Source organism: Neofelis nebulosa, chromosome 7, assembly GCF_028018385.1.
Source record: "Neofelis nebulosa isolate mNeoNeb1 chromosome 7, mNeoNeb1.pri, whole genome shotgun sequence".
NCBI classification, from domain to species: domain Eukaryota; kingdom Metazoa; phylum Chordata; class Mammalia; order Carnivora; family Felidae; genus Neofelis; species Neofelis nebulosa.
In genome coordinates this window covers 117,629,309-117,655,727 of record NC_080788.1, presented here as the reverse complement: position 1 = coordinate 117,655,727, position 26,419 = coordinate 117,629,309, and the positions used below count along the sequence as shown (strand labels likewise).

The 26,419-nt window shown below is 49.0% G+C and overlaps 1 long non-coding RNA gene across 1 annotated transcript; it reads right to left on the bottom strand.

Annotated features, from left to right (window-relative positions):
• Positions 1 to 3,835: 3,835 nt before the first annotated feature.
• Positions 3,836 to 21,738, bottom strand: LOC131517446 (uncharacterized). Its single transcript, XR_009264598.1, has 4 exons — positions 21,244 to 21,738; positions 17,371 to 17,590; positions 7,248 to 7,524; positions 3,836 to 4,667 (listed from the first exon to the last, which is right to left on the bottom strand). It is a non-coding gene; the product is annotated as an uncharacterized LOC131517446 (long non-coding RNA).
• Positions 21,739 to 26,419: the final 4,681 nt, after the last annotated feature.

Genomic DNA, 26,419 nt, shown 5'->3' with positions numbered 1-26,419 from the left:
TGCCTTCTAGGGCTAACTCCCTGGTGATTGCAGGAGGCCTGGCTGCAGTGAGGTCCCCATCCTGCCTTACTCCCATGAAACAGGAGAGGTGGTCTCCCACAGTGAACTTCGTGCTGGTTGGCTCATCCCAACATCAAATTCTGTGGCCACCACAATTGGATTGCCATGGGTCTAGACCAGTCAGGGCTATCTGCTGGAGCTGAAGGTAGGCTTGGTCCCATACATACCACGTGGCTGCCACCGAGGGTGCTTATTTCCATAAAGGGACAGATTTGGATTGCCCAGATATAGAGAAGGAAGTCACCTGACTCTGGTGTTCTCTGAAACAGAATTAAGCTCTTTTGGAGACACTAAATAAAAGTCAGGTAATTTCTCCCTTATATGCATTGAAATATGTCTTTGGAAAAATTACTTCCTGCAAAAAAGACAAGAAGATTGAAACTGTGGAAGTGATAGATGATTTGAAAACAAGGACACAGAGTCAACACCCGGGGGAAAATTAAATGACTTGGAAACAAAGTCCAGATATTTCAGAAAGAATATTTTATCTGAGGCACTTTTATGGTGGTATGGTACAAAGTAGAAGAAGAGGGCAGTGGTATATTCTGATGTCATGTGCAGGATACTTAAGTTCAAATTTGTTTCTCAGTATGTTCCCTCTCTGTTATTAGCATACTTTGCTCACTTATCATGCAAATTAAGCATGGCTGTCAAGGACACGGTGTCTATGCTAAGTTCAGGATAGATATGCTGATCTCAGCTCTTCCTCCAGACAGTGTAAATTCATTTTCTTGGACATCATACCATGTTCTAGAAATAAAAGGTGTAGTTAGGTGAATGCTTTTTTCCCTATACTGTATTACCTCCCCTCTAAGACAGGAATTAGAGAGGTTTTACTTATTAGTTGAGAGAAGAACTGGGCCAATTATTTTAACACACACAAAAATAATTCCTTTCAGCACAGATGCTCTTTGATTGACTTAAAACCCCTGTGTGTAAAATCTGCACAAACAAAAGAAATGCAAAGAGATCTGGTATAATAAGATTAAGTCAAATGGCAAGACAGGTGTTGAATTTAAACTTAATTGGTTATGCCAACCACAAAATAGTCTAATTCACCTTCTCCACTGCTCTATGGTGAGAACAGAAGCAAGAGAGCCTCTCTGCTTTTCTGCCCTGCCTCTTTCCCAGTGCAATCCTTGTCTTTCCAATACAATCCTTAAATCCAGCTCAATTTCCATTCCTTCCTCGATTCTTCCTCCAGCCCTTGTCTTCAGCCTTCCTGGCACTCACAGAAATGGTACCAAAGAGTCGAGGTTAAAAGCTCAGACTGTGATGTCAGATCTACAAGCAACCTACCTCCTCAGTGACCTGGGGCTCTACCACTCTGAAAGATGGGACCAGGAAGGTGACTGTGAGGGATAAAATGAAGTCATGCTTGACAGAAGCAGTCAATAAATACCAGCTATCGTTGATATTTTACATAGAGTCCCCTGCCCCTGACTTGGAGAAGCACAACACTGGGCCGATAGTGTCTGTTCAACCTACCCCAGTTGCATTGAACAGAATGGAATTGAAAATGTTTTCCAAAGTGGAGGATGGTTGTGGACCAGGTTGGACAGGAAGACCAATGGCTATAGGGCAAGGGTCATACCATCCCAAAATGGGCCTGCAGTGAGTCCTCCATAAATGCAGCATGCAACATCTATGAACTCCAACCAACTCCAGTGACCAAAGGAAACCCCAGGGCTGCTGCTATCGGAGAAAGAAGTTAAACAGAGACTGTGGGTGTCAACACGCTGTTCAAAAGAGCACTAGTCAGGACTTTCTGTTTGATGGCTGGCCAAACAGAAATTTGTGTCTTGCTGGAATTTTGAAACGGACCAAACTCACGAAAATGTTATTTGTTAGATTGTAATGGGTTTGGATGGGAGAGACAATGCTTAATGTTTTCAGGGAACAACAGATTTTCAGTCACCTAAGAGTCAATAAATGAGCCACTTACAAACGATCGTTATGTATTTGTTCATTGAAACAAATCTGTTAGGACCTGGGTTGAATAATACAAGCTCACCAGCACTTGTACTTGGCGTGATGGAAGTTTCTTCCTTTCTCAAACACCAATGTTGATTGCTTATTCATGACCAGTGGTAAGAGCCTGGACCAGAAAATGATGTAAACCAGCCTCAAAGCTCAGACTTTGTTTTCCACTAGGCAAGATCTCGGGAAAGTTATACATTTTCCACATGTAAGTTTTCTCATCTAGGAAATGGGAATAATCATTCTCCCTACCCCAAATGGTTTTCATTAAACAAGCTAATCCATATAAAGAACTCAGCCCAGTATCTGCTATATAACAGCCGTTCAGTAAATGCAAACAATTTTGGTAATTATTCCACAATTCTGATTTCTTACTATTTTTCACTAGCATTGTCTTCAAATTCTGACTAGTTTGTCTAACCACATCTTTGCATGGAACTCGGAGACAGCACTTGGTTGTTTTAAGGAATTTGCATTTTTTAACCAATAAATCTCTGAATATTGCTCTGTGAATATCAAGAATGGTAAGGATAAGGCTTGTCACCAAAACCGTGTAGGAAATGGGAAAATTAGACCCAAAGGTGAGCGCAATTGATATAATTTACAATTACTTTTTTGAGATATTAGCTCCTTTTCCAAATGGAGTTGTTTTCCTACCCTCAGCAAAACATGCTTCAATTTCTTCTCCAACTTGAGAAAACTTCTATAAATCAAATAACTACCAAATCATCTCTGCCCTTGAACTGAATCTGGGAAACTGTGAGTTATGATGTTATGTACTTAATACAGCAAGAACGAGCTTAAAGTAATTCTCCTTAGAGAGCTTTACAGAATAGGCACCTTTTGTATGTATTTGCAGGTGACATCATAGTCTCATGGTCAATGGGGAGCGCCAAGAGTATTGACAAGGCCCTGAGCAGTGATAGCACCTCTCACCTGGTCCTTTGGGGAACCATGACCTCTTCGTGAGCCACCTGTCCAGATATTTCTGCTTGTAAAAGGACGCAGGGACACTTGATCTGCATGAGACTGGAATTTCCATGTCAGCCTTATTATAAGAAGGCTCTTATAACCCCAGAGGCTAAAAGTCACACCCTCAACAGTCACTGGTGAGCCAGTGAGAATGTGGTGAGCAAGAACGACACAGCGGCTGCCCTGTAGGAGCTGACGGTCCTGTGGGAAGGACAGCAGCTAAATGACTAGGCAAGCACGAATTAATTACACTTGTAATGAGTACCGGGAAGCACAGAGCAGTACTGGATTTTACACTGGGACCTCGTGAGAGGGGGGAGGGTGGGTTAGGCATGAAATTGAAAACATAATGTTTACATCAAAACAAGCACAGATACATGATCAGCAACACAAACCTGGCTTCAGTTTTAAAGATAAAGCTGGGAACAGCAGAGAGGTCTCCCCTTGGCCTGGAAGGGTGGGAACCCTTCAGGGTTCAGGGATGCGGCTTCAAGTAGCTTGGTGTGGCTGAGCAGGACGTTTGAGTGGCCCTGGCTGGGGCACAAGAGCTTGGTCTCTGGGGGTGAAACCCTCTGAAGGAATGAGAAGGGTACCTATGGACTGGCTGGAGGGCAGCCCATGGCCAGGAGGTGCCTGGCCCGGATTGGCCACCACCAACTGGTCACGGCTTTCTCAAAATTCTTGACGCAGCTTTCAGATGGTCTTCTCAGCCCAGACGGCCCCTCTTGTTCTAAATTGTCATCTAATCTTCACTCAGTGTGTGTGTGTGTGTGTGTGTGTGTGCGAGGGAGGGAGGGAGGGAGGGAGGGAGAGAGAGAGAGAGAGAGGGAGGAGAGGAGAAGAGGAGAGGAAACACACTTTTGGATCACTCCCTTTTCCTACTCTACTCTGTTCATCCCTCTCTTTGAGCAACTGTCAACTCGTCTGCTAGTTACGTGTTTTAAGTCCATCCCCCTGGACACAGTGGGCTCAAAGGCAGCGGCCATAATGTCAGCCATCATCTGAACACTCCTGTGCTCCTCTACCCTGACTCCGCATCTTCAGACTTCTTAGACTAGATTTGTGGGAGGCATTTTAGAGGCGTGGAGAAGGGGCACTCAGACTGCCCTGGGATGAGGAGAGACTGATGGGGACAGAAAGCGATGAAGGCAAGAGAGGGCAGCCTTCCCCATCACAAAGCATGTGGGATGGAAACACCTGGAGAAGTCTCAACCCCGACCAGCCCTGAGGTGGTAACAGCTGCAGGAGAATCTCCGGGACCCAGGAAGCTCCCAACACAGTAGAACCTGAATGTTTCCAGGGACTCAGCCCAGAGCTATTAAATCCTTGAATTCTTCAACAGCATCATATCAATAAAGGTCCTAAGTAAAATGCATTCTGAAAATGACCCCTTAGCAACTTCCGTAATCTTATTACGACAGGACTCGTTATTTGCAATGGTATTTCACTTAGATCCCTTGCCACGCATCATTAGCAGTTGTCTTGCTCTCAGAATAGTTTGTCACATAAAAAAGTTTTTACCTGTGTGACAGTGAGTACGATGAGCAGAGAATGCCTGTGTTGATGCACAGATGCTGGTGATTAGTAGATTAGTAGAGTAAATGCTCCCCAACATCTGCACTCCTACACACAGGCTGCATTGTAAAATTTGATGCCTGAAGACACAGAATACACTTTTTTAAATGCTGAGAATTTAATTTATGGTGTATTTCAAACCAGTGGGAGAAAGGTATTGGGCCAATATGCTGCCTGCTTTGGGGACAGAGGAAAGGTGGACCTCCTTCACTTCCCATCTTCCCCAATAATTAATTCCTTGTGACTAAAGAGCCAGGCGTAAAACAAAATTAACAATCTTAAAATATATGTATATGTAGGTGACTTAAAAAAATAACACTGGGAGATAAGGAAAGTCGCGTAAAGCAAGACTCCAAACCCAGCAACCTTAAACAAAACAAATGACAAATTTGAGGACAGGAAAATGGCAAATCGCGCAACGACAAAAGATGCCGTGAACAAAATTATAAACAATGGTGCAGCTGCTGTGGAAAACAGTATGGAGGTTCCCCAAAAAATTAAAAATAGAACTACCATAGGACTCAGTAATTCCACTACTGAGTATTTATGCAAAGACTATGAAAACACTGGTTTGAAAAGAGATATGCACCCCTGTGTTTACTGCAGCATTATTGATAATAGTCAAGCCATGGAATCAACCTAAGTGTCCGTTGACAGATGAATGAATAGAGAAGATGTGGTATACACACACACTGGAATATTATTCAGTCATAAAAAGAAGGAAATCCTGCCATTTGTGACACCATGGATAGACCTTAAGGGCGTTACACTAAGTGAAACAGGCCAGACATAGAAAGACCAACACTATATGATCTCGCTTGTATGTGGAATCTAAAAAGCTGAACTCACAGAAACAGACAGTAGAATGGTGGTTGCTAGGGACAGGTAGAGGGTGGTCAACTTCTAGTTATGAGAAGAATCTCCCAGGAAAGTTTTCCTCAGAAGAACCCCCCTGGCTGTGACACTCAGACTTCACAGGGCATAATGTCACTCTCCAATACATCGTGCTTTGGAGCGAGGTTTATATAGAAAGTTTTATTTGTACATCCCCTAAATTCAATATAACATTTTAAAATTTGAACTTAAGTTTTGAGAGAGAGAGAGAGAGAGAGAGAGAGAGAGCAAGCATGTACACAAGTGGGGAAGGGGTAGAGAGAGAAGGAGAGAGAATCTTAAGCAGTCTCCATGCTCAGCTTGCAGCCCGACATGGGGCTCAACTCACAACAGTGAGATCATGACCTGAGCTGAAATCAAGAGTCAGATGCTTAGCCAACTGAGCCATCTAGGTGCCCTCAATATAACATTTTATCAACTTTTTTTTTTTTTTTTTTGGGACAGAGAGAGACAGAGCATGAACGGGGGAGGGGCAGAGAGAGAGGGAGACACAGAATCAGAAACAGGCTCCAGGCTCCGAGCCGTCAGCCCAGAGCCTGACGCGGGGCTCGAACTCACAGACCGCGAGATCGTGACCTGGCTGAAGTCGGACGCTTAACCGACTGCGCCACCCAGGCGCCCCAACTCAATATAACATTTTAAACAAAGTGGTGTTGGAAGGGGGGAGTTCTCTAGTAACTTTCCATTCGGAAAGAATGTCAGAATCACATGCAAATATTGTGGAAAGTGCCCAATGTCAACAAAGGGATTGAGTCAGATATTGACGATACTCAGGCCATGTGACTATACACATGTAAATATCCCTTAAAAGTCATATTCACCATTTGGTCATCAGGAAGCAATGTTTCATTTCGTGCAACTGACATGCTGATATATTACACATATTGACATTTTTCTGTGTTGTAGGAAACTGGTTGGTAGTGATGAATTGATAGGAGAGGGCCTGCTTTTACATTTTACATTTAACATTTAACATCAGTGTCTGGTTTTTAAGAAAGTTCCTGATGGTAAATAAGAGATGTTTGTATTTACAACCAGTGGTACAGACAAAGGATTACTATTGAGAAAATATATCAAATAGCTCTTTCAAATGTGAAGGAAAAAACAACCACTAGAGAACAGGCAAAGAATGGAAACAGATAATTCACAACAGAAAAAATGTGAAATCAGATGGTAAATGCAAGCAATACCCCACCTCATCGATAAAGAGAGAAATGCATTAAATACCGGAAAATAAGGAACTATCACTTTCACAATTCATCAGATCAACAAAAAGTTTGATAATATTGAGTCATTGAGGATTCAGCAAATCAGGAACTTTTACATTGCTGACGGCTATGTGTGTTGATGAAGGCATTTTTCAAGGCAAACGCAATACTAAAGTTGTAATGCACACATGCTCTATTTTAACAATTTAGTTCTAGAAACCTGTTATTCAGAAACACACGTGTGCACAAATATATGTGCATGTATAAGGATAATTATCGCGGCTTTATAATAGCAAACAATTTTGAAAATATCCAAAAGTACACCAAGAATGTAAAGATACTATGGCATGAAATGCCATATACAGTTGTTAGAAAGAGTGGGGTAGATTTTAGGTGCAGAAATGGAAAGGTATCTGAGACATATTAAGTGAACAGAGAAAGTTTCAGAGCAATATGGGTACTATTCCATGTCAATGTGTATGCCTCTCTCTATATAAGTATAAATAAATAGAAATTCAAATACGTAAGAAAAGGGATTGAACAGTTGAGAGCAGTTACCTCTGGGAAAGAAGTCATCCTAAGAAGAGGTGGTGGAGACAGGTTCTCACTCACCAAAAGTTCCAGTTTCTTCCTTTGTCATGCTCCTCTCTGTAAGGTTATCCCCATGCTGATGACCTCTGGAATGGCCATACGACTTGCTTTAGTCAAAGAAGTGATGTTGGTCACTTTTGTACAGAGTTCTGGAAGTCAGGGCGCCATTGGCCTTGTCTTTTTCTTTCTGGCATGAGATTGACAATGCTCCAGACAGAGTTAGGTTTTTCCATCAGCTTTGGTTCTGGAGTGAGGAGGGCAAGAGACACAGCTGTAACAGACTCATAAAAAATGCGTAATGTGAACAAGAAATAAACATTTGTGGCTACAAGGCCACTGAGATTTGGGAGTGTTTGTTACTGTCGTATGACATGACTTCTTCTGATACAAAAAGAGGAAGACATCTACAGGTTTTTCCTCTGTGTATTTCTCTATTGTAAGAGCATTCTGCGGTGTATATATGTATTTATATACTCACGAGTTAGTTGTATAATAAACTAATTTTTAAAAATTGGCATCTTAGCGAGATGATTTACAAACGGTTACATGACAAGGACCTTCAGGATTGTTGACAAATAAAAATTGTAAAGTTCAATCCCCAAAATTCCAAGGACAATGGCGAAGTGCCTGCCTGAGACAGGCAGGCCAATACACCATAGCTACCGCCTACAGTGCTGTGAAAAAGTAGGAGTTGTGTTGTCAAGCCAGTGACCAAGAAATATGGTGGTTAATTGACCATGCGAGAATTCTTGTGCACATTAGTGAGGGAGGTCAGGGAAGTAAGCTACCCAACCACAGGGTCAATCAGAGGCATCCCAATAAACGGTGGGACCACACGATCGCCTTCATAGATATTGAGAGACATTGTTCTTCAGTAGTAAAGAGAGAGTTACAATTATTGCTGACTCACAAGTGTCTGAATATGTCTGTTTCTTTGGATGTGTCCTGAATACAAAGAATTTGAGAACCGTTGACCCAGAAAATAGAGTAAAACTGCAGACCTATTGTCTGCAGGAGACTCTTAGCTCCTAGTGGCTGCTGCCCCTTGCTCAAATTCCAGAGCCTCAACACTTATTCCCCGACTGAGCACCTCCTCTTTGTCAGGTACTATAATTGTCAGCAGCAGTAAAGATCTCATCTTTGATCTCAAACTCACAGCCTAGCTGAGGAGGCAGAGCCATAAAAACTATATACCCAGAGCCAGAGATAACAGTAACAGCAGGAGTAACCCTTTCTTAAAGGGGTGGTAGTTTCCAAGCACAATGCCAGGTATATAATTTCTAATGCTCAAAAACGATCCTGTAAGCCAGGTATAATTACCCCTATGTTTTCAGATGAGGATGGAAGTTGAGAGAAATTAAGCTACCCCCTTCAGTTCTGACAGGTGGTAGAGAGGTCTTTTTGTTGTCTATACCAAGGCACCTCTTCTGCAAAGGGAGGAATAGAAAATAGCATCAGAGGGGGCATGGCTAACTTTGAATCAGAGCTCTAACCCTTCAGACTACTGTGTGGAGATCCTTGTGTTTATGTTGTCCCCAGAGGGCAAGGCAGAGCTCTGGTTAGTGGCCAGCCCAGCAATCTGACTTAGGTTAGTTATGGTTAGCATGTCTCCCATTTCTGCCCACACCCCTCCTTCTTCTGGTGCTGGAAGTAAACATCTTACTGGCTTGCGGCATGAGGGTGGGGATCAGGGAAGTCTTCACAATAGGTCTGCTATTGTGCAAAGAATTCTAGAAGATGCAGATCTAGGTTGTGGAGACACACGGGACCCCCAAGGGCCAATCCCTCAAGTCCCTTCTGTGACTGAGGTTGGGGAACTGGTCACACCTATTTGCCCTCAGCTCAGTAGCCTATTTAACATTCTTCCTGGTTAAGCACTCAGCATAAAGAAATGCCCTAGGAAATCTAACTCTGTCTGTTCTCAGTTACTTAAGTGAATTTAACCTGAACAAGGATATGGCGGGACTCCCAGTCCCAAAACTGCTTTCACATGGGGCTCGTTTTCCCGCTCGGCAGGGAAGTGGAGAACAGTGAGTGGAGAAAGGTTCATCACAAGAGCCTAAAAGAGACTGAAAGACCCTGAGCAAGAGGTCTTGGGGGTGGTCTCCTTTCCTGCGCTCTGTTCTAGGGCTGAGATCGCTGGGTTCAATCCTCCTTTGAGTCAAGCCCCGCCCCCCCCCACCAGAGCCCAGAATAGAGCCAGGAGCTTCTTAGCCAGATGAGAGAAATTCTAAACAACCTACAAGATGGCAAGTCAGATTTTAGTGAGTGGTTAAGCCCTATGCTGTGGGTGGGAGGGAAGAAGAACCCCAGTCCTGGGGTCAAGCACAGTGCCAAGAGAATAGGAGCTCACGTGTTGAATGAACAAACACATGAGGTGTACAGGGAAGGACGCATTCATTGGAAAACCCCAGATATTGGATGTTTTCACAGTCTCTGAAGAACTTGTTTTCTAGAAGGCTCATATTGAGGTAAATTAATGGGACCTTCAGTATTGTAGTTGTCTTAGTCAATTCAGACTGCTATAACAAAATACTACAGACTGACATCTATGTCTCATGATTCTGGAGGTTGGAAGTCCAAGATCAAGGTGCTGGCTAATTCAGTTCCTTGTGAGAGCTCTCTTCCTGGCTTGAAGAGGACTGTCTTCTCCCTGTCTTTGCATGGTGGAAGGAGAGAACTCTGGCCTATCCACCTCTTCTTATAAGGATGCCATTCCCCCTGTGGGGGCCTCACCCTCATGACCTTGTCTAGACCTAATCACCTCCTGAAAGCCCCCTGTTCCAAATACCATCACAATGGGGGCACAAAACTACATGTTGGTGGGACATAAACTTCCAGTCCATAACAGAAGTGTATTAAGATTACATGTTTTGTGGGGCGCCTGGGTGGCTCAGTCGGTTAAGCGGCCGACTTCAGCTCGGGTCATGATCTCGCGGTCCATGAGTTCGAGCCCTGTGTCGGGCTCTGGGCTGACAGCTCAGAGCCTGGAGCCTGTTTCAGATTCTGTGTCTCCCTCTCTTTGACCCTCCCCCGTTCATGCTCTGTCTCTCTCTGTCTCAAAAAGAAATAAACGTTAAAAAAATAAAAAATAAAAAAAAAAAAGATTACATGTTTTGTGGCTCTGCTTTTGTGCAAAAGTTTGATCACTGAGGTAGACAGAATTCTATGATAGCCCCCCAGATTCCTGCCCCCCGCAGGGTGTACATCCTGTGTAGCTCCTTCCTGGAGATGGGTGGGCCTGACCTAATCAGGTGAGCCCCTTAAAAGACAGTGTAGAGGTCAGAGATGGAAGAAGTCAGAGAGCCTGGAAGCATGAGAGTGGTTTTGCTGGGGCCTTGAAGTAGCTAACAGCTGATGTTGTGAGAGAGCCTGTAGAAGGGGCCACATGGTGAGGAGATGTGGGAGGCTTCTGGGAGCTGAGGGCAGTGCCCAGTGACAACCAACAAGAAAATGGGAGCCTCAGTCCTACAACCAAAGGCACCTAAATTCTGTCCAAAGCCACACGAGCTCCAAAGAGGACTCCATGCTTCAGATGTGGCTCCTCCGCCGACATCTTGATTTCAGCCTCCCGAGACCCTGAGTAGAGAACACGGCCACTCCATGGCTGGAGGTCTGGCCTACGGACCTGTGTGATGATAAAGCTGCACTGTCTCAAGCCCATGAGGCTAATCGTCATTTGTCACACAGCAGAGAAAACTAATACAATCTCCTTTCCTACAACAGATCAGCCCACACCTGAGTTCCTTTGTCCTGTTAAAAACAGCTATTTGGTTGTTGATTACATTTCCCCCTTACATTAATACACCACTTCCTTTCCATTTTCTTTTCTTTTCTACGGTTTCCTTTGGGAATTTACATAGTAATTAAGATCTGCGGTGCACACGCTGTTATTTTTAACACTATTTAACACGGAAAGCTCTATTGCCTTCTCCCCAGCCTCTACAAAGCATTTCCAGGGCCCGCATTGCTGTGAGGCTGCTGTTTTCCTTCTTCTCAACCATCGCGCGGGGCTTCCAAAGCTTAACATTATGTTTATTACATAACAGCAAGACATAAGCCCAAACAACCTGCTGCTGGGCTTTTAAATATAGCGGCAGCAGAAATCGCTTCTGGGCTTGAAGAAGAGCCACTTCAAATGTCTCCTAATTTCAGCAATTTTCTGGTCTATAGAATAAAAAGTCTAAAAATGGCTCTGAACGCATTTAAGTGCCCTCACAGGAAACCCACCCCTTCCCCGCCGGCTACACTGGTGCCTTTGCAGGAAGGGGAGAGGGAAGCCAGGGGCCCTCGGGGCTGTTGGGATTTGCAGGCAGCCTCTCAAGGACTATCGCCTGTGTGTGAGATGCCGTCAGGGGAGAGGATGGGGAAGGCACGGAAGTGGAGCCCATCCAGGTTGGCACCACAGTGACGTGACTCTGGCAGGGCCCTCTCTCCCTTCGTTCCCCGCTCTGATTGCCAGGACCATCAGCAGTTGTATTCATCCATGGGATTCTCTGTTGCATTAAGAACCCACTCAATCTGGCTTGAGAATAGGGAGGTTCTCAGCTTGGGCGATCAACTGAGTAGAATTTGAGCCGTTTAAACTGACCATCCCGGGTCGGTTTTATTCTCAGCACCAACTCCCCATTCAGTGCCCTTCCTCTCCCCACTTCACCCCAAATCTCTGGGCTCAGCCCGTGGGAAAGAGTCCCTCTTTGCTCTATTCCAGCCACCTAGCCTGAGCTGACTGGTAGGGCTCCTCTTAAGTCAACACTGTGGCCAGGGAGATGGAACCCACCGTTTGGCCAGGACAGGACATGTGTCCACTTCCAGAGCAGGAGTATGAGGTCACCAGCATGGACAGTAGAGGAAGAGTGGCTCCCCAGCAGAAAATCAGGGTGCTGTTACCAGAAGAGGGGGGGAATAGGTGCTGGGCGGGCCAGAAAAACGGTATCCTCTAGCAGTCTGACCTATTCTAAAGCAGGGTACAGTTGGGAACACTTGAGACGTGGAGAGGCAGTCAGGAGCAAAGGGTCTCTCCCCACCTCTGTGCTTCCACTGAGCTGCCCAGAATCCTATGTGTTCATCCATACGTGTGCATGTACCTCACCCAGGTCACCAGCCTACAAGTAGAATCAAGGTGTTAATTAATTAATGAGAGAGCACAAGCAGAGAAGGGGCAGAGGGTGAGGGAGAGAGAGAATCTTAAGCAGGCTCTATGTCCATGCTCAGCTTGGAAACCAATGCGGGGCTCGATCTCATGACTGTGAGATCATGACCTGAACCGAAATCAAGAGTCGGAGGCTTAAATGACTGAGTGACCCAGGTGCCCCTCAAAGGTATAAATTTATAGCATATTTTTTCTCACCTGGGCCCTCCAATTTCCTCTCACCTTCAAGGCGGTAGGAATTTCTGTGCCCCTGTGCTATATGTAAAAGTACCAATTTGTTTTGCTCAATTTTATCAACATTGGGGTCTATTTAATTTTTATTTCTTCCAATGTTTATTTTCAAGCAAGAGTGCATGCACAGGAGCAGGGGAGGGGAGGGAGAGGGAGAGAGAGGGAGGGAGGGAGAGAGAGGGAGGGAGGGAGAGGGAGAGGGAGGGAGGGAGAGGGAGGGAGGGAGAGGGAGAGAGAGGGAGAGAGAGGGAGGGAGAGGGAGAGGGAGAGAGAGGGAGGGAGAGGGAGAGAGAGGGAGGGAGAGGGAGAGAGAGGGAGGGAGAGGGAGAGAGAGGGAGGGAGAGGGAGAGAGAGGGAGAGAGAGAGAGAGAGAGAGAGAATTCCAAGCAGACTCCACGCTCTCAGTGCAGAGCCTCACGGGGACTCAAACCCACAAACTGTGAGACCATGACCTGAGCTGAGATCAAGAGTCAGACGCTTAACCGACTGAAGCATCCAGGCGCCCCAATATTGGAGTCTATTTTAAAACCACTCTAGTATATAACGGTACACTTTAAAATGTATCCTATGGGATTATCTATTTGATTAATGATACTTGAATCATGAATTTTATATTTAACATAAGGAATGTGATTGAATGATTCATTTACGTATTGAACTCATATTTATTGAATATTGACTAAGTGTTAGGAGCCAAGGGAAACAAAGATATCCAACACTTCTCCAAAAGTTTACAGGGATGCCTCGGTGGCTCAGTCGGTTGAGCGTCCAACTCTTGATTTCAGCTCAGGTCATGATCCCAGGGATCTTTCACTGAGCATGGAGCCTGCTTAAGATTCTCTCTCATTCTACCCCTCTCCCCGACTTGCACGCACTCTCTCTCTCTCAAACTAACAAAATAGTAACAGAAGTTTACAATCTGCTAAATGAAATAAGCGCATGGCACAAAAATAGCTCAATATGGTTCTAGGTCAGAATCAGTCTGTTTCTTTAAAAAGACAGCTTACTCTATGTTCACCTAATTCCTAGCTTAAGGAGTTTAACTGAAATCAGGGAAGGTTTGGCCCAGTATCTGATATAAAAAGGGCCACTCAGCGGTTCTGGATTCAGGAAAGATTCTGGAGGCTGGGGAGAGAGCTGTAGTGTTGAAAGGAACCCTTTCGCTTCAAAATGAAGCAAGAATCTTTTGACCGCTCCAAAAGAAGCTGTGTGAAACCCAATGAAGAAAACGACAAAATTCTTGATCTTTTGGCTTTTTGGCCTAAGTGAAAAAGCAGCACATCAGATTACCAATGGCACATTACCCATTCGGAGAATCTTTTGGCCAATGGATTGCAGAAGAGAATCCATTAAAGAAAATTCATCATATGAAGTCAGAACAGAGAGTAAAGGTGAGGGTATATGTCCTGGGCATTGATGGGGTCTACTGAAGTCACCATGCTTCCCAAGCTAAATATCTCTAGGAAGGGCCCTTGTCGGCCTATCTTTGGTCAGATGTTCCCCTTGGACTGGTTAACTGGGGCCAAGGGGGAAAGGTTATGTTATACAAAACAGTTGATGATTCTGTAGAAGCCATACTTAGGTGGGGTTGGTGGGGTGGGGGGGAAGGTAACTGAGCAGAGGGTTCACCACCTGGGGGTGGGGTGGGATGGGGGGAGATGGGCAGACAAAATTATGGGTCTGGTATGCCTGACTTTAGCTGGAGAGATGTCAATGGCTCAACTTTAATTTCCTGCCACTTAGCATAGAGTTACTCTTGCTTCTGGGACTCAGATATTATTAAGCCTCAGCTCTAGAAAACAAGCCATGGATGTGATAACAAATCCCTGCCTGGACTGCTAAAGCTGGGTAATGTTCTTCACCCTGTACCACATGAGTCCCCACTTTGGTAGCCTGCCTCAGTAACTCAGTCTTTCTAGAACCGGACTCTTTAGGTGCTGGGGTCCTTACCCTGTACCTGGCCCGGGTCCCAAGCTTCACCAGGTGCTGGTGGGTTCCCCAATGCTTCCTGGATCCCCAGATGCATGCCTTTAGTTCCACAGCTGTCCCCCTTTCTGCTGTAGTTAATGGAGGCCTGACTATTGCTCCGAAGGCTATGTTTGAGACAAAGCTCAGTGTGAAGGTTTTGCAGAGTACTGAGAAGAAAGGGGGGAGAGTCAGTGTTCCCGGAGACAGTCAGCACCAAAACTGTCTGGGAGAGCTGGGTGACACGAAAAGACCACCTGGGGAGTCATTACTCCCCCCTCCCCCCCAACTTCCTCTTCTCCCCATACTTCTGGGGTAGGGACTTGGAGCTGGCTGGAGGGGGGGGGGTGAAATATGACCCCCAAAATCAAATCAAGACTTGACAGCCTCAAACACCACAATAACTAAATCTTGCTGTGGATCCAGCTGTAGATATTTGGCTAGTTTATGAGAATGCTTGAAGACCACATGCAACGTACAAATCACACGGCAACCCGTAGTCGGCCCTCCAGGGTTTCCCGTTTTCCCAGAGGCGACCCTTCAGAAACCTCCACGGGGGTCTTTGCCACTTCCTGCCCTTCCTAGGGGACGATGGGGTGAAAAGAGGACACGAGTGAAGCCTGCCAGTAGACCGGCAGTGCCAGTCACCTCTCAGACCATCGAACTGCCCCCCCCCCCCCCCCGCAACGAAGATGTGAAAAGACAGCCCAGGCCCCGTGCAGTTTGTGGAACTCCAGGAATGAGTTCTGAGGCAGAGGCCACAGCCCTTGTGTCGGACCAGAAAGCTAAAGTGGCAGGGTCAGAAAGGCTTCTCCTACTGTCTAGGGGGTAGAGAAATGGTCAAAACATCCAGGTTTTAAAACGCCAGGGATATGAGGAGACATTGATCTCTAATCCCTGGTCTTTAGGGGAAAAAAAAAAAAATCACTAGACTTTTTTTTTTTTAAGCTAACTCTCAAAAGGAAGGGGTGGTAGAGATAATGCTAAAGTTCGAGCCATTTCTCTGTTCTTTCTGAGCGTAGACGGTCAACTGCCGAGTTTTGGTGGAGACAGCGCGGCACAGTAAGAAACTGGGAGGGACCCCAGCGGGGCATTTCTTAGCTGTGGGACCTTGGACAGTTTCTATAACCTTTTGAGCCCTAATCTCCCTATCTAGGAAATGGCCATACGAATAGAATCTCCCTGACGTGAAAAATGAAAGGAAAGAATGCACGCGAACTCTTGGCTCACTGCGTGGTGCACATGGGGAATCCGAGGAAGGCAGGTGTTTTGTGAGAGGGAGCGGGCAGAAGGTGGAACAGGTGAAAGCAGGCATCACGGGCAGGTGTGGTGGTTGGGCCACAGCCATTCACAGGAAGTTCCCCCTGACGTTCTGCCTTTGTCCTGCTCCTCCAGAAATCTCCAACACCAAGCAGGGGCCTGATGTAGAGCAGGCCCTCGGGCAATGTTTGCCTGCTGGTCAGGGAGAGGTTTGCAGGAGGGAAGGAGGGCAGGCGAGAGAGGAAAGGGCAGAGAAGCAGGAGGGAGACAGCCGTGGGGATGGAGTGACAAAGCCTGAACGGGGGAAAGTGCCCTGTCTTTAGAGCCCCTGTAAAATTAATGGACTTGCTGTAGGTAGAATGGTTTCAAAAGCGCTTTGGAAGCCAGATGGGAAGCTTCTGTCACTGTTTTCACCGCGAGCTCAAGTGAAAACAATGAACCCCATTTTCGCCTGCAGGGAAGGTTCTGGTTCAACCATCCTCTGGCCAGCCTTGCTGAGGTGGAGCCTTCCCAGCCTCTCCGCAGATGCCCCTCTGGCTGGCTACTGCCTCTGGGAGGCTGTCTGGGCAGCAGGCGTGGGAGAAAGTGCTTTGAGGCAGAGCAGGGCAGGGAGGGCTAGATGATCCCCCCCCTCTCCTGCCAGATGGGCAGGAAACTCCGAAAGCGAACCAAATTCTGAGCCTGGGGGGCTTGGAGCCTTCCTGAGAAGCTGTGGTTCCACACACGGAGGCTATTGGAAAACCAAACTGCTGCATAAAGATTCCAGTTACTAATGTGGGGAGAAGAGAAAACCCCAGACCAAGAGGTATGGCAGGGTCCTCCCACCCGCTTTGCATCCCACCCTCTGTCGGGGCCCCTTGACCTCCCTGCACCTTTGTTTCTCATCTGCCAGCTTCCCTGACCTCACCTGTGCTGCAAATGACCTTTTGCCTCTCTGTGTCCCCAAGCTATATAGCCCGGCTTTTACCTGACACGTGTTTCACTCGATCTGCCCTGAAACTTCTTTTTATACTTTAGTCAATTGTTTATACCACTCTTGACACAGATCGTAAGCTCCTCGAAGGCAGGGATTGGTGGGCAACAGTTAATAATGATCCATATTGAATCATTCACTTAACGAGTACTGACCAAGCCCCCCTAGGCACTGTGTTCAGCTCTAGAAATGGAGCAGCGAGCAACTCAGATAAAAATCCCTGCTCTCAGAGTTTTCTTTCTGGTGTGGAAGACAGATAATAATGACAGAACATAAACAAAGAGAATCAAAGCAGGGGTCCTGCGTCACACCACTGGGTGGGGGGGGGGGGAGCTATTCCTGCAGAATACAATGTTAATGGCACTCCCTGGATTGCAGGAGACCAGCTGCCCTGGGGACACGCTATCCCCAGGGTCTGGCCAGATGCCTGATGTGTGGTAAACAGTCTGTCAAGATTGATTGAAGAGTAAGCAAATGAATAAATGAGTGGTCTTTCTCCATGTACTTACGTCTCATAATGTCAGACTCTATCCATTTTTCTCTCCTTTCTGCATATGCTTCCTGCATGCACCTCCTTGAGGTTAGGCAGGGCCACGTGACTAATTCTGTTCGGTGAGATGCCAGAAGTGCCGGGATTCACTTCTGGGCGGGTGCTTGACCCCCCCTCCAGCTTTTTCTCCTCCTGCTGCAGTGACCAAGGTAGCCAGAAGTCCGAGCCCCTGAGCGATTCTGTGGAGCAGAGCAGACCTTCATAGGAGTCATTTGCAGGATAAGCCTTTGTTATGTTAAGACACTGAGACTTTGGGGGTTTTTGCTCCCTGGGCACGGCCTAAACTATTCTAATGCTCCCACCCTCCTGTAAGCTCTTTGAAGTTCAGGCCACTGGGTCCTTTATTGGGTCCGGCACAGAGGTGATCAGAAATCGTTAAAAAAAAAAAAAGGGGGGGGGGGGCGGCTGATAGACCAAAAAGTAATGCACATCGGTAAGTATTTTCGGGCTTTTGCCTCAGCTGGAATCCCTCAGCTCTTCGGGAAAGTACTTCTGCGGGTCCCGGGCCTGGCCACCATGGCAGGGTTGTTCATTTCCAATGGGTGGGTTCCCTTCTCCCCGCGAGGTCCTCTGCCCGGTGAGGAAGGTAGTGCTGCCCTTTTCCACAAAGGAAAAACAGCACCAGCTTCTCACCATGGGACGCAAACCATCTAGAAGAAGGACATGATTTAGGAAAACTCTAGGGCCCCAGAGTTGGAGCCATTGGGGTCTTTGCCTACCCAAGCCCCCCAGTGTGGCTCAGACAAAACAGAGAGACCCTTGCAGCTGTGCTCTGAGGACAGAGATAGGGACCGAAACGCTCCCTTCCTCCCGGGGTCAAGAAGACACTGCTTCAGACCCATTCCTTAGACCAGGGGTGATCAAACTCGGCAGGCATCTGCACCACCTGGAGGGCCGGTGCGAACACAGACTGTCAGCCCTCACCTCCGGAGTTTCTGCTGCAGTACATCCGGGGTGGGGGCTGAGAATTTGCCTGAGTCCCGGCTGAGGGCCGCTGACCAGAGGGAAGGGCAGATGTGTGTCATCAAGGCAGGCCCCGGATGGGAGCCAGAAGGAACCTGGGGCCGATCTGGGTGCAGAGGTGGCCGTGAAAAACACGCTTGAGAGCGGGTCATTGGGTAGTGGAAAGAGCACTGGACTGAGAGTCTGAAAACTTGCAGTGCTCTCCCATAAGGCCTTGCAGCTGCTGACCGCCGCCAAGATGGGCCCCTCTGGAGTCAGTTGAAGCCGCTCTCTGACTTCTCTCATGGGCAGACCTGCCAGGTTTCTGGGTGGGTGAGCCCTGCCCAGGGCCCTGCTCCCAGTCAGTGCCCTATCTGCACCAGAGCTGGGACCCAGCCACAAGACGGTGCAAAGTGCCCTGCCATCTTGCTGACTTACTATCCGTGCTCCTGGCGGGGCTGTGCTGTGCCAAGGGTTAGCGTGGGTGGCCGTGACTCACTCAGCCTCTTGGGGAAGCAGATGCAGCTGGTGCGGGGCAGAGAACGAGCTGCCTGCAGCCAGTGAGTCGGGGCCGCTCTGGTTCTGTGCTGGGTGCAGCCACCGCACCAGCGAGCACAGCCTGCTCGGAGCGGCCCTGGGAGCCGGGCTGGGGACAGCAGCCACAGAAGCTTGTGCAAGCGCTGGGGCACGCGACAAGGGGCAGACGGGAGGCCGCGTGTGATGGGGACACAGACTGGGATATCTGTGCTTCCAGTGGGGTGGGGAGAGGAGGGGAGAACCTCGCTCTTGACGCTCTTCCTGAACCTTCTGGAAAGGTCTAACTCCTCTGAAGCTGCTCCCTCGCTAGATGACGTGGAGCTGCCCGCCCTCCCTCCCAGCTGGCCAGAAATATACCCCCGAGAAGAAGGGGGAAACCGAGGCCAGAGGTTGCAATGACCTCAACAAAGTCCCACAGCTGTCAGAGGCACAGTGAGGCTGGGCTCCTGAACATCGGATTCGCATCGTTTCCACTGGCCACTGCCTCCCCAGGGAACAATCTGATGGGCCGTGGGCAATTTGCTTTGCCTTGAATATCTGCTCTTCCAGGCAGAGGGTAGTGCCGTTGATAACAGGCTCTGCTTTTCCCAAGAACAGCGGTGAGTCTCTAGCCAGCTTTCCCCACCTTCATCAGCTCCTCAGCCAGCAAATGAGTTTCCACTGGCTCCACCAAGCAGTCAGTGGAAATCTGAAGTTTCCAGTGTGCCCAGTGTCCTATCATTACAGCCTCAGGCACAGAGCCAGAGCAGGGTGTCCTGGGTCTTCAGACCAGCCTCCCCCAGCCACTCCACCTGGGTAGGTGAATGTCTACACTCTCCAGGCCCACCTGTGATTCTCTGGCCATCTCCCCTCGTGTCCCCTGTTCCCAGCTGAGGCTTACACCGGGGCGGGGGGCCCAGAGGCTCCTCAGCCTCACAAAGCGACCATTTCCCACTTCCCTAAGACCCTGGCCGCAGACGGCGCTGTGAACAACCTTCCCTTCCAGGTCGTAGTGGAATAAAGGCCAGCGCTGGGCCCCCACCTCTCTCCTGCCTTTCCCCTCCCATCTCCTGTTTTCCTGCCCTCCCTGTATCTTTGATCCATCAATGATCTCCCTTGTCCTGATTGCTCAACTTCTGCCTTTCTGTGAGTTCCTCCTCAGCCTGTAAACACGTTTCTGTCACTCTCACATAAAAAACCCAAACAACAACAACAAAACCCTAATGAAACCAAATCTGTGTTCCACTCTGGTTACTCTCCTTCCTTAACTGCTTCCCAAACCAGCCTGGGCTTTTCCTCCCCCCTCCCCTACCTCCCAAGGGCTCCCGATGTTTTTCTGTGGTGCCCCGCTCCCCTGCCGGTATCCCCAGTGGGCATATCAGTGGCCGGGGCGGGCTCAGATGTCCCTAATCTGTCTGGACCTCAGGGCACCAGAGGGGGCTGGGACCCTTTCACCCTACCCACCCCCCCCCCCCCAGCCATGCATCTTCTTTTGAGCCCCAAAGAGCAGTTACACTTGTGTTCAGGTTTCCTGACCCATCTCCTTCAGCCCCAAGGCTCTGCCCTCCCTCCCCACCCCTGCCCCCAAGCTGGGTTCTCCACCAGTCTATAGGACCAGCTTTAAAAAAAAAAAAAAAAGGATGTCTGATATCCCCTTCATCTTTGGTTTTCCCTACCAAAAACATTTTATCCTCCCCAAGTCAAAGGAGATGGTCTCCCCTGCATGGGAGACAGGCAGGCAGACACCGGAGGGTGTGGACGGTGGGGAGTAGAGCAGCGGCTCCTGAGGGGGGCACTGGCGGCAGAAGCCCACCGCCAAAATTGGCCTTCTGCACTTGGTCAATTCTTACCCATTGGAGCAGAATCCTACCAAAGGGACCACTACAGAGTGGAACACGTTCTCAGTGTCGGAGCTGAAGGGTAGGCTTTGAAAGAGGTGGGAGAAAAGGTTTCCTTTGATCACAGTCTAAGAAGCACCGGGAGGGCAGGGCAGACTGATCTCTTACCAGCTTCGCAGAGTCAGACTTCATGTTTGAGGGCGCACCACGTTGAGTGGCCCTCCCCACCATCGCCCTCCTCCCTGTGCGACTCTGGGCACAGCCAGGGAAGCCCTGGGCTCTGCGGGGCAGGGAGGTGACTCCCACTGGAGTCAGCCCGCTGGGACCCTAGGCAGGAAGGGCCTGTGCCTTCCATCAATGCGCTTTGCAGACACAGAAGCTCTCGACTCAAAAGGTGCCGCTGAAAACAGCAGGGCATTTCTGTGACGTCAGAACCCAGGCTGCCAGTTTGCTCTTCCCTGGCTTTTAGTACCCAACTCCCATCCCAAGACTTGGCCAGCCTTCTGGAAACGGCACGGAAAAATCGACATACTTACAGCCTCACATTGATTCTTCCCAAAGCCCTTCCACATAAACCAACATGCAGACTGTCCCATTTCAAAGGGGCCTTATGGCTCAGGGTTCAGTCCCTCTCGTGCAGGATCACTGCCAGATGACCAGTCTGCTGCTCGACTGGTTCCCAGAGGAGAAGGCTTTCTGGGTGATTAGGAATCTGTAGAAAGGACTTTGGTAAATGGAAATGTCTTCCTGATTTTGATCTGAAATCTGCCTCCTTGTAACTTCCACCCATCTTGATTCTGCCCCCTGGTCCTTGGAAGAACAGGTCTCATCATGCCTCTCACTTGGTCTTGTGGCAGCTGGAGGAGGTGAGATGGGGTTGTTTGCCTCTTACAGAGTGAGGCTGCTTAGCGACACCGAGGGGCTGTGAACAACCTACAGGTGGAGTTGGAGAGAGAAGCCAGGTGTCTCCACTCCCCAGGCCAGTCCTCCTCCTTCCATTACTCTGCTTTTCTTCTCTTTTCTTTCTTTTTTTCTTTTCTTCCTTTCAGAGAGAGCATGCGAACAAGGGAGAGAAAGAGAGAATTTTAAGAAGGTTCCACGCTCAGCACAAAGCCGGACATGGGACTCAGGGTCACAACCGTGAGATCGTGACATGAGCTGAAACCAAGAGTTGGATGCTCAACCAGCTGAGCCCCCCAGGAGCCCCTTTTACTCTGCGTTTCTTAATCCTTGCCGGTTGGTGCTGTACTGAGCACTTACTATGTGCACCCGGAATACTGCAGGCATTGGACACCTTGCTCCTTTCCAGAGAGCCATCGATTCCAGCTCAGGACACACACACACACACACACACACACACACTTCAAAGCATGCGCTCAGCCAGCAGCCTGGGGGGCTCATCTTCATCAGGGGAGGTCAGCCTGGAAAACCAGCTTTCTTCCTTACTTTTAGCTGCTCCCCCCAGCACCGGCAGGAAAGGGAAAATGTGGGGAAGCTGATCTTAAACAGAGAAGAGAAGGGCCTGAACTTGAAAGGAAGAAGAAAGGCCTGGAGAAGAGTTTGGAAATGACAGCCGTCAGCGCTGGGCTTGGAAAGACGGCACAGAGAGCTCGTGGGTGTGTGGGTGGGAGGGCTCTCACCGGTGCCAATGCTGAGTCGTGTGGCAGCCGGGAAGCAGGGGAGCGGGGCCCCAAGCGGTGCCCGGACTGCAAACCAGAACCGCAAGGCCTGGTCTCCACAAGGGCAGGTCCTAGCAGCTTCCAAGCGCTTGGGTAACTGGGCCGGGCTCCACCCCAGAGATGTGCCCTCATCCTTCTTAAAGGCACCGTGCTCCTATTTCAATGTCTGCCGTCAGCATTAGCACTCAGCACTTCAGGCTTCACTTTCTGTCCCTTGGATGGCAGCATTTACTCCACCAAATCCTTGAGGCACAGAGACCCAGGCTCTACACTCTGCAGCTTATGGATGCAAGAGCTGACATCTCCTGTTATGGACCAAATCTGTCCTCCACCACCCAAATTCATATGCGAAAGCCCTAAGCCTTAATGTGGTGGTATTAGAAGGCGTGGCCTTCGGGAGGTAATTAGGTTGAGACGAGGTCCTGAGGGTGGAGACCCCATCATGGGATTAGTGCCCAAAGAAGCAGACAGACCAGAGCTTTCTCTTGCTACCATGTAAGGACCCAGCGAGGCATCCAGTTGTCTGCAAGCCAGGACTGGGTCCTCAACCAGGAGCCAAATTTGCCAGCACCTTGATCTTGGACTTCCCAGCTTCCAGAATTGAGAGAGATTAATGGCTGTTGTTTATAAGCCGCCTTGGCCATGGTATTTTGTTATAGCAGCCTGAGCTAAGACATCCTCTCAGATCCTCAGAAGTAGAACGTACAGAGATTTGGTAACCCAAATGGCACTACAGAGAAGTCAAGATTTGCCAAGCTTGGTTTCCTATGGCAGAGGGGCAGGGAAGGAGAACTGTCACCTCTGTGACAGCCACCTTTGGCTCTAATCTCTGGCTGTCATCAGGTTGAAGGGCCAGTGTTGGACTCTGGGACTCCCGGTACGGATCTAATGAAAGACAGTTCCAAAGGAGATGAAAATTCCTAAGTGATCGTGGGCTATGGAATTTCAGACAGGCGAGAGATGAAAGTTAGATCTAGGCACTGGTCCTGTCTTTGCCACTAATAGCTGTGTGGCCTTGGGAAATCACTGCACCTCTCGGAACCTTCATTATTTCATCTTCCACGTGAAGTTAAAGCCTGGTCTGCTCCACCTTCTTCAAGGCTGGCTGTAATCTGACATGCATGAAGGCACTTTGAAAAAAAAAAGGAAATAGAGGGATGAATTCTTATTCCAAGTGAAATGCTCTAGAAGGGCATCAGGCAAGGTCACATGATGAAGAATTTCCCCTCTTTTTCTGAAAATGTGCTTCTTTAAATATTATCGTGAGGAATCAGGCTGAGAAACACGGTGCCCCAGCCCTGAGGTGGGGTCTCGGTTCCCGCACGAGGAAGATGAAGGTTGTGAAGTATACGGCTAGGGCCCTTTGGGGTCTGGCTGGCCATTGAACTTGCTGGAGTTGCAGCAAAGATTCTAGGACATCATGCAAATACCAGTGGAGTGACTATAAGATGATCAGTGTCAAGGTTTTGGAAGACAGAGGCCTTGCCTGGGAAGACCTTGGGGTGCAATGGATCAGGCAGAGGTTCCCAGGAGGCAAATGCCCTAAGAACCATAGCAGAGGCTTGTGCCAACCGCTAAGTGAGCAGAGCCCGAGATTAGTTAGCACTGGAGAAACCAAGGAAGGCTTCCCGGAAGTAGGAACCGAGGATGAGCCAAGTGGCCTGCACGGATGCCATGCATAGTGACAGCTCCATCTGGGCCAAGGCAGAGAGTTCTTATTTGAGATCCTGGCAGGAGGCAGGGACACTAGGAGGCTGAGTCAGAGGGGAGGGCAAACAGAGGCCCACAGGACCACCGTGCTGCAGGAGCACATACAGATCCCCAGCCCGGTGGGACCAGGGTGTGAGGCTCAGGTCAGTGTCCCTGAGCCTAAAGTGCAGACCAGGTAAGGGTAGAATCCACTTACAAATAGCCCCAGAGTACCTGAGCCTTCCAGGTGAGCCATGGATCCCGGGCCTATATATATGGCTCAGTTTCACAGGGATTTGGGGCGCCTGGGATGAGCCTACTGACCGAAAGCACCAGGTGAAATGCTGGCAGCGGGGAGGATTTCAGGACGCGGAGATCATAGGTGATGGGCCGGGAGGTGGTGGGCGGAATGAAATTCCAGCAACGGCCACGGTGAGACGGCAGGCCCAGGGTGGGAAGGCAGGGTCCAGAAATGCTGTCAGGTCTCATGTGGGCGTATTTGGAGAGGGTGAGGAGTCAAAATGAAAAGCAAGGATGGGAAGCCAGGTAAGGCCCGCGCTTAACGCGCACCAAGAAATTTGGACTTTGTTCTGCAGGCAGGGGGCAGCCATTGGCTGGTTTTGAGACTATCTTGATCTGGCTGATTAGCAGCAGCAACGTAGGGAACCTCAAGGCAAAAATGACAATTTGGCAAGAGGTGACGGAGAGAATTGCTAGAGAGCAGAGGTTGTAGAGACGAAAGGACAACAGGAAGATGAGCTCCGTAATCAAACAGTGCTTGGTAGTGATACCACTGAAGGGACCTCGGTTGTTCTGTGAGCGTCTACCAGTCTGCCTCCTTCCCCCCCCCCCCCCCCCCGGCACGCGGGTTCCCTCTGGGGGCATTTACTCTTCCATGATATATATAGTCCGCCAGGCCCATCCCTAACTAAGGAGCAGGTCTGTGCCTCTAGCTGGGCCAAGCGACAAGCCCTCCCTGGAACCTGAATCTCGAAGAGAATGAAACAAAAAAGGCAGAGAGTAGGATTCCCACCTCTCGTGCATTCCGAGTAAACTGTTCCACCACAAGGCCCTCCTTGACTATCCTGCGTCTGAGGCCTTGGAGTGGCCCAGCTTCCCATCTATTTCCAGGCATGGCTCTTCAGACCTTCCATCAATTCTGTAAAAATCTGGTATCCTTCAAATAAGTTCTCTTTGGCCAGAAAACCTAGGCTGCTTGCAACTGAGAAATCCTAACTGAGAGACCAGCCATAAGCGTCCACATCTGCCCTCTGTGTTTGGGCTCTTTTTCTTCCATCCTGACTTCTTCGCCACTGGGATGTGGCCTTACCAGCCCAAGACCAGAGAAGGGAAACCCAGGGTTGGGGTTCAAATTGTGTCTGCTGCTTACCAGTCACGGAGGCGTGGGAGTAAAATCATGTACAGGATGGCAGCTCCCACTCCTTACTTTGACAAAGTGGAAGAAGAAGCTTCTAAAGATGGACAGGAAAAAAAACCACACACAGCAGTACTTCTCAAAGCCGGGCCCCTTGCTAAGGTGCCGACTGATGCCGTGGGGCTGGGGCTGGGCCTGGAATTCTGCATTTATTTTTTTTTTATTTTTTTTTTAACGTTTATTTATTTTTGAGACAGAGAGAGACAGAGCATGAACGGGGCAGGGGCAGGGGCAGAGAGAGAGAGGGGGGCACAGAATCGGAAGCAGGCTCCAGGCTCCGAGCCATCAGCCCAGAGCCCGATGCGGGGCTCGAACTCGAAGACCGCGAGATTGTGACCTGAGCCGAAGTCGGACACTCAACCGACTGAGCCACCCAGGCGCCCCATGGAATTCTGCATTTCTAACCTGCTCCCGGTTGAGGTCGATGCTGCTCGTGGCCAGCAACGTGCCAACTTCGCTACCAAAGCTCTCCACGGTGTAGACAAGGAGATTTGGTAGCCCCAGAGGGGGCATTTAGGCAACTGAGAAGATCTCTGGTAACCAAAACAGCTGTTTGAGTAGAGTCACTGGGGAAGGCCGAGTTACTGCGAGCTGAGGGGGTGGGCGTTGGAGGGCGGGAGAGCAGATGACAGAGGATGGGGAGCACCTGGCCTGTGACAGCACCTGCCCACCTCAGGACAGGGGAGGGACGTGCCTCTCGGAGGAGTGCTCTGGATAAGAACAACCAGTGTTTGTCAGAGGAGGACGGAAACATGGAAGCCTGTCCATCCTGCTCAGTCTGCCTCTTGCTCTCCCAAGGTCAACCCTCCAGTGCCTAATGGGTCTCAGGCATCGCGGCCCCTCCTCTGCTCATTCAGTGTTCCTGGCCTCTGAGGGGCTCCCCCACATCTCCTATCCTAGCCAGTGTTT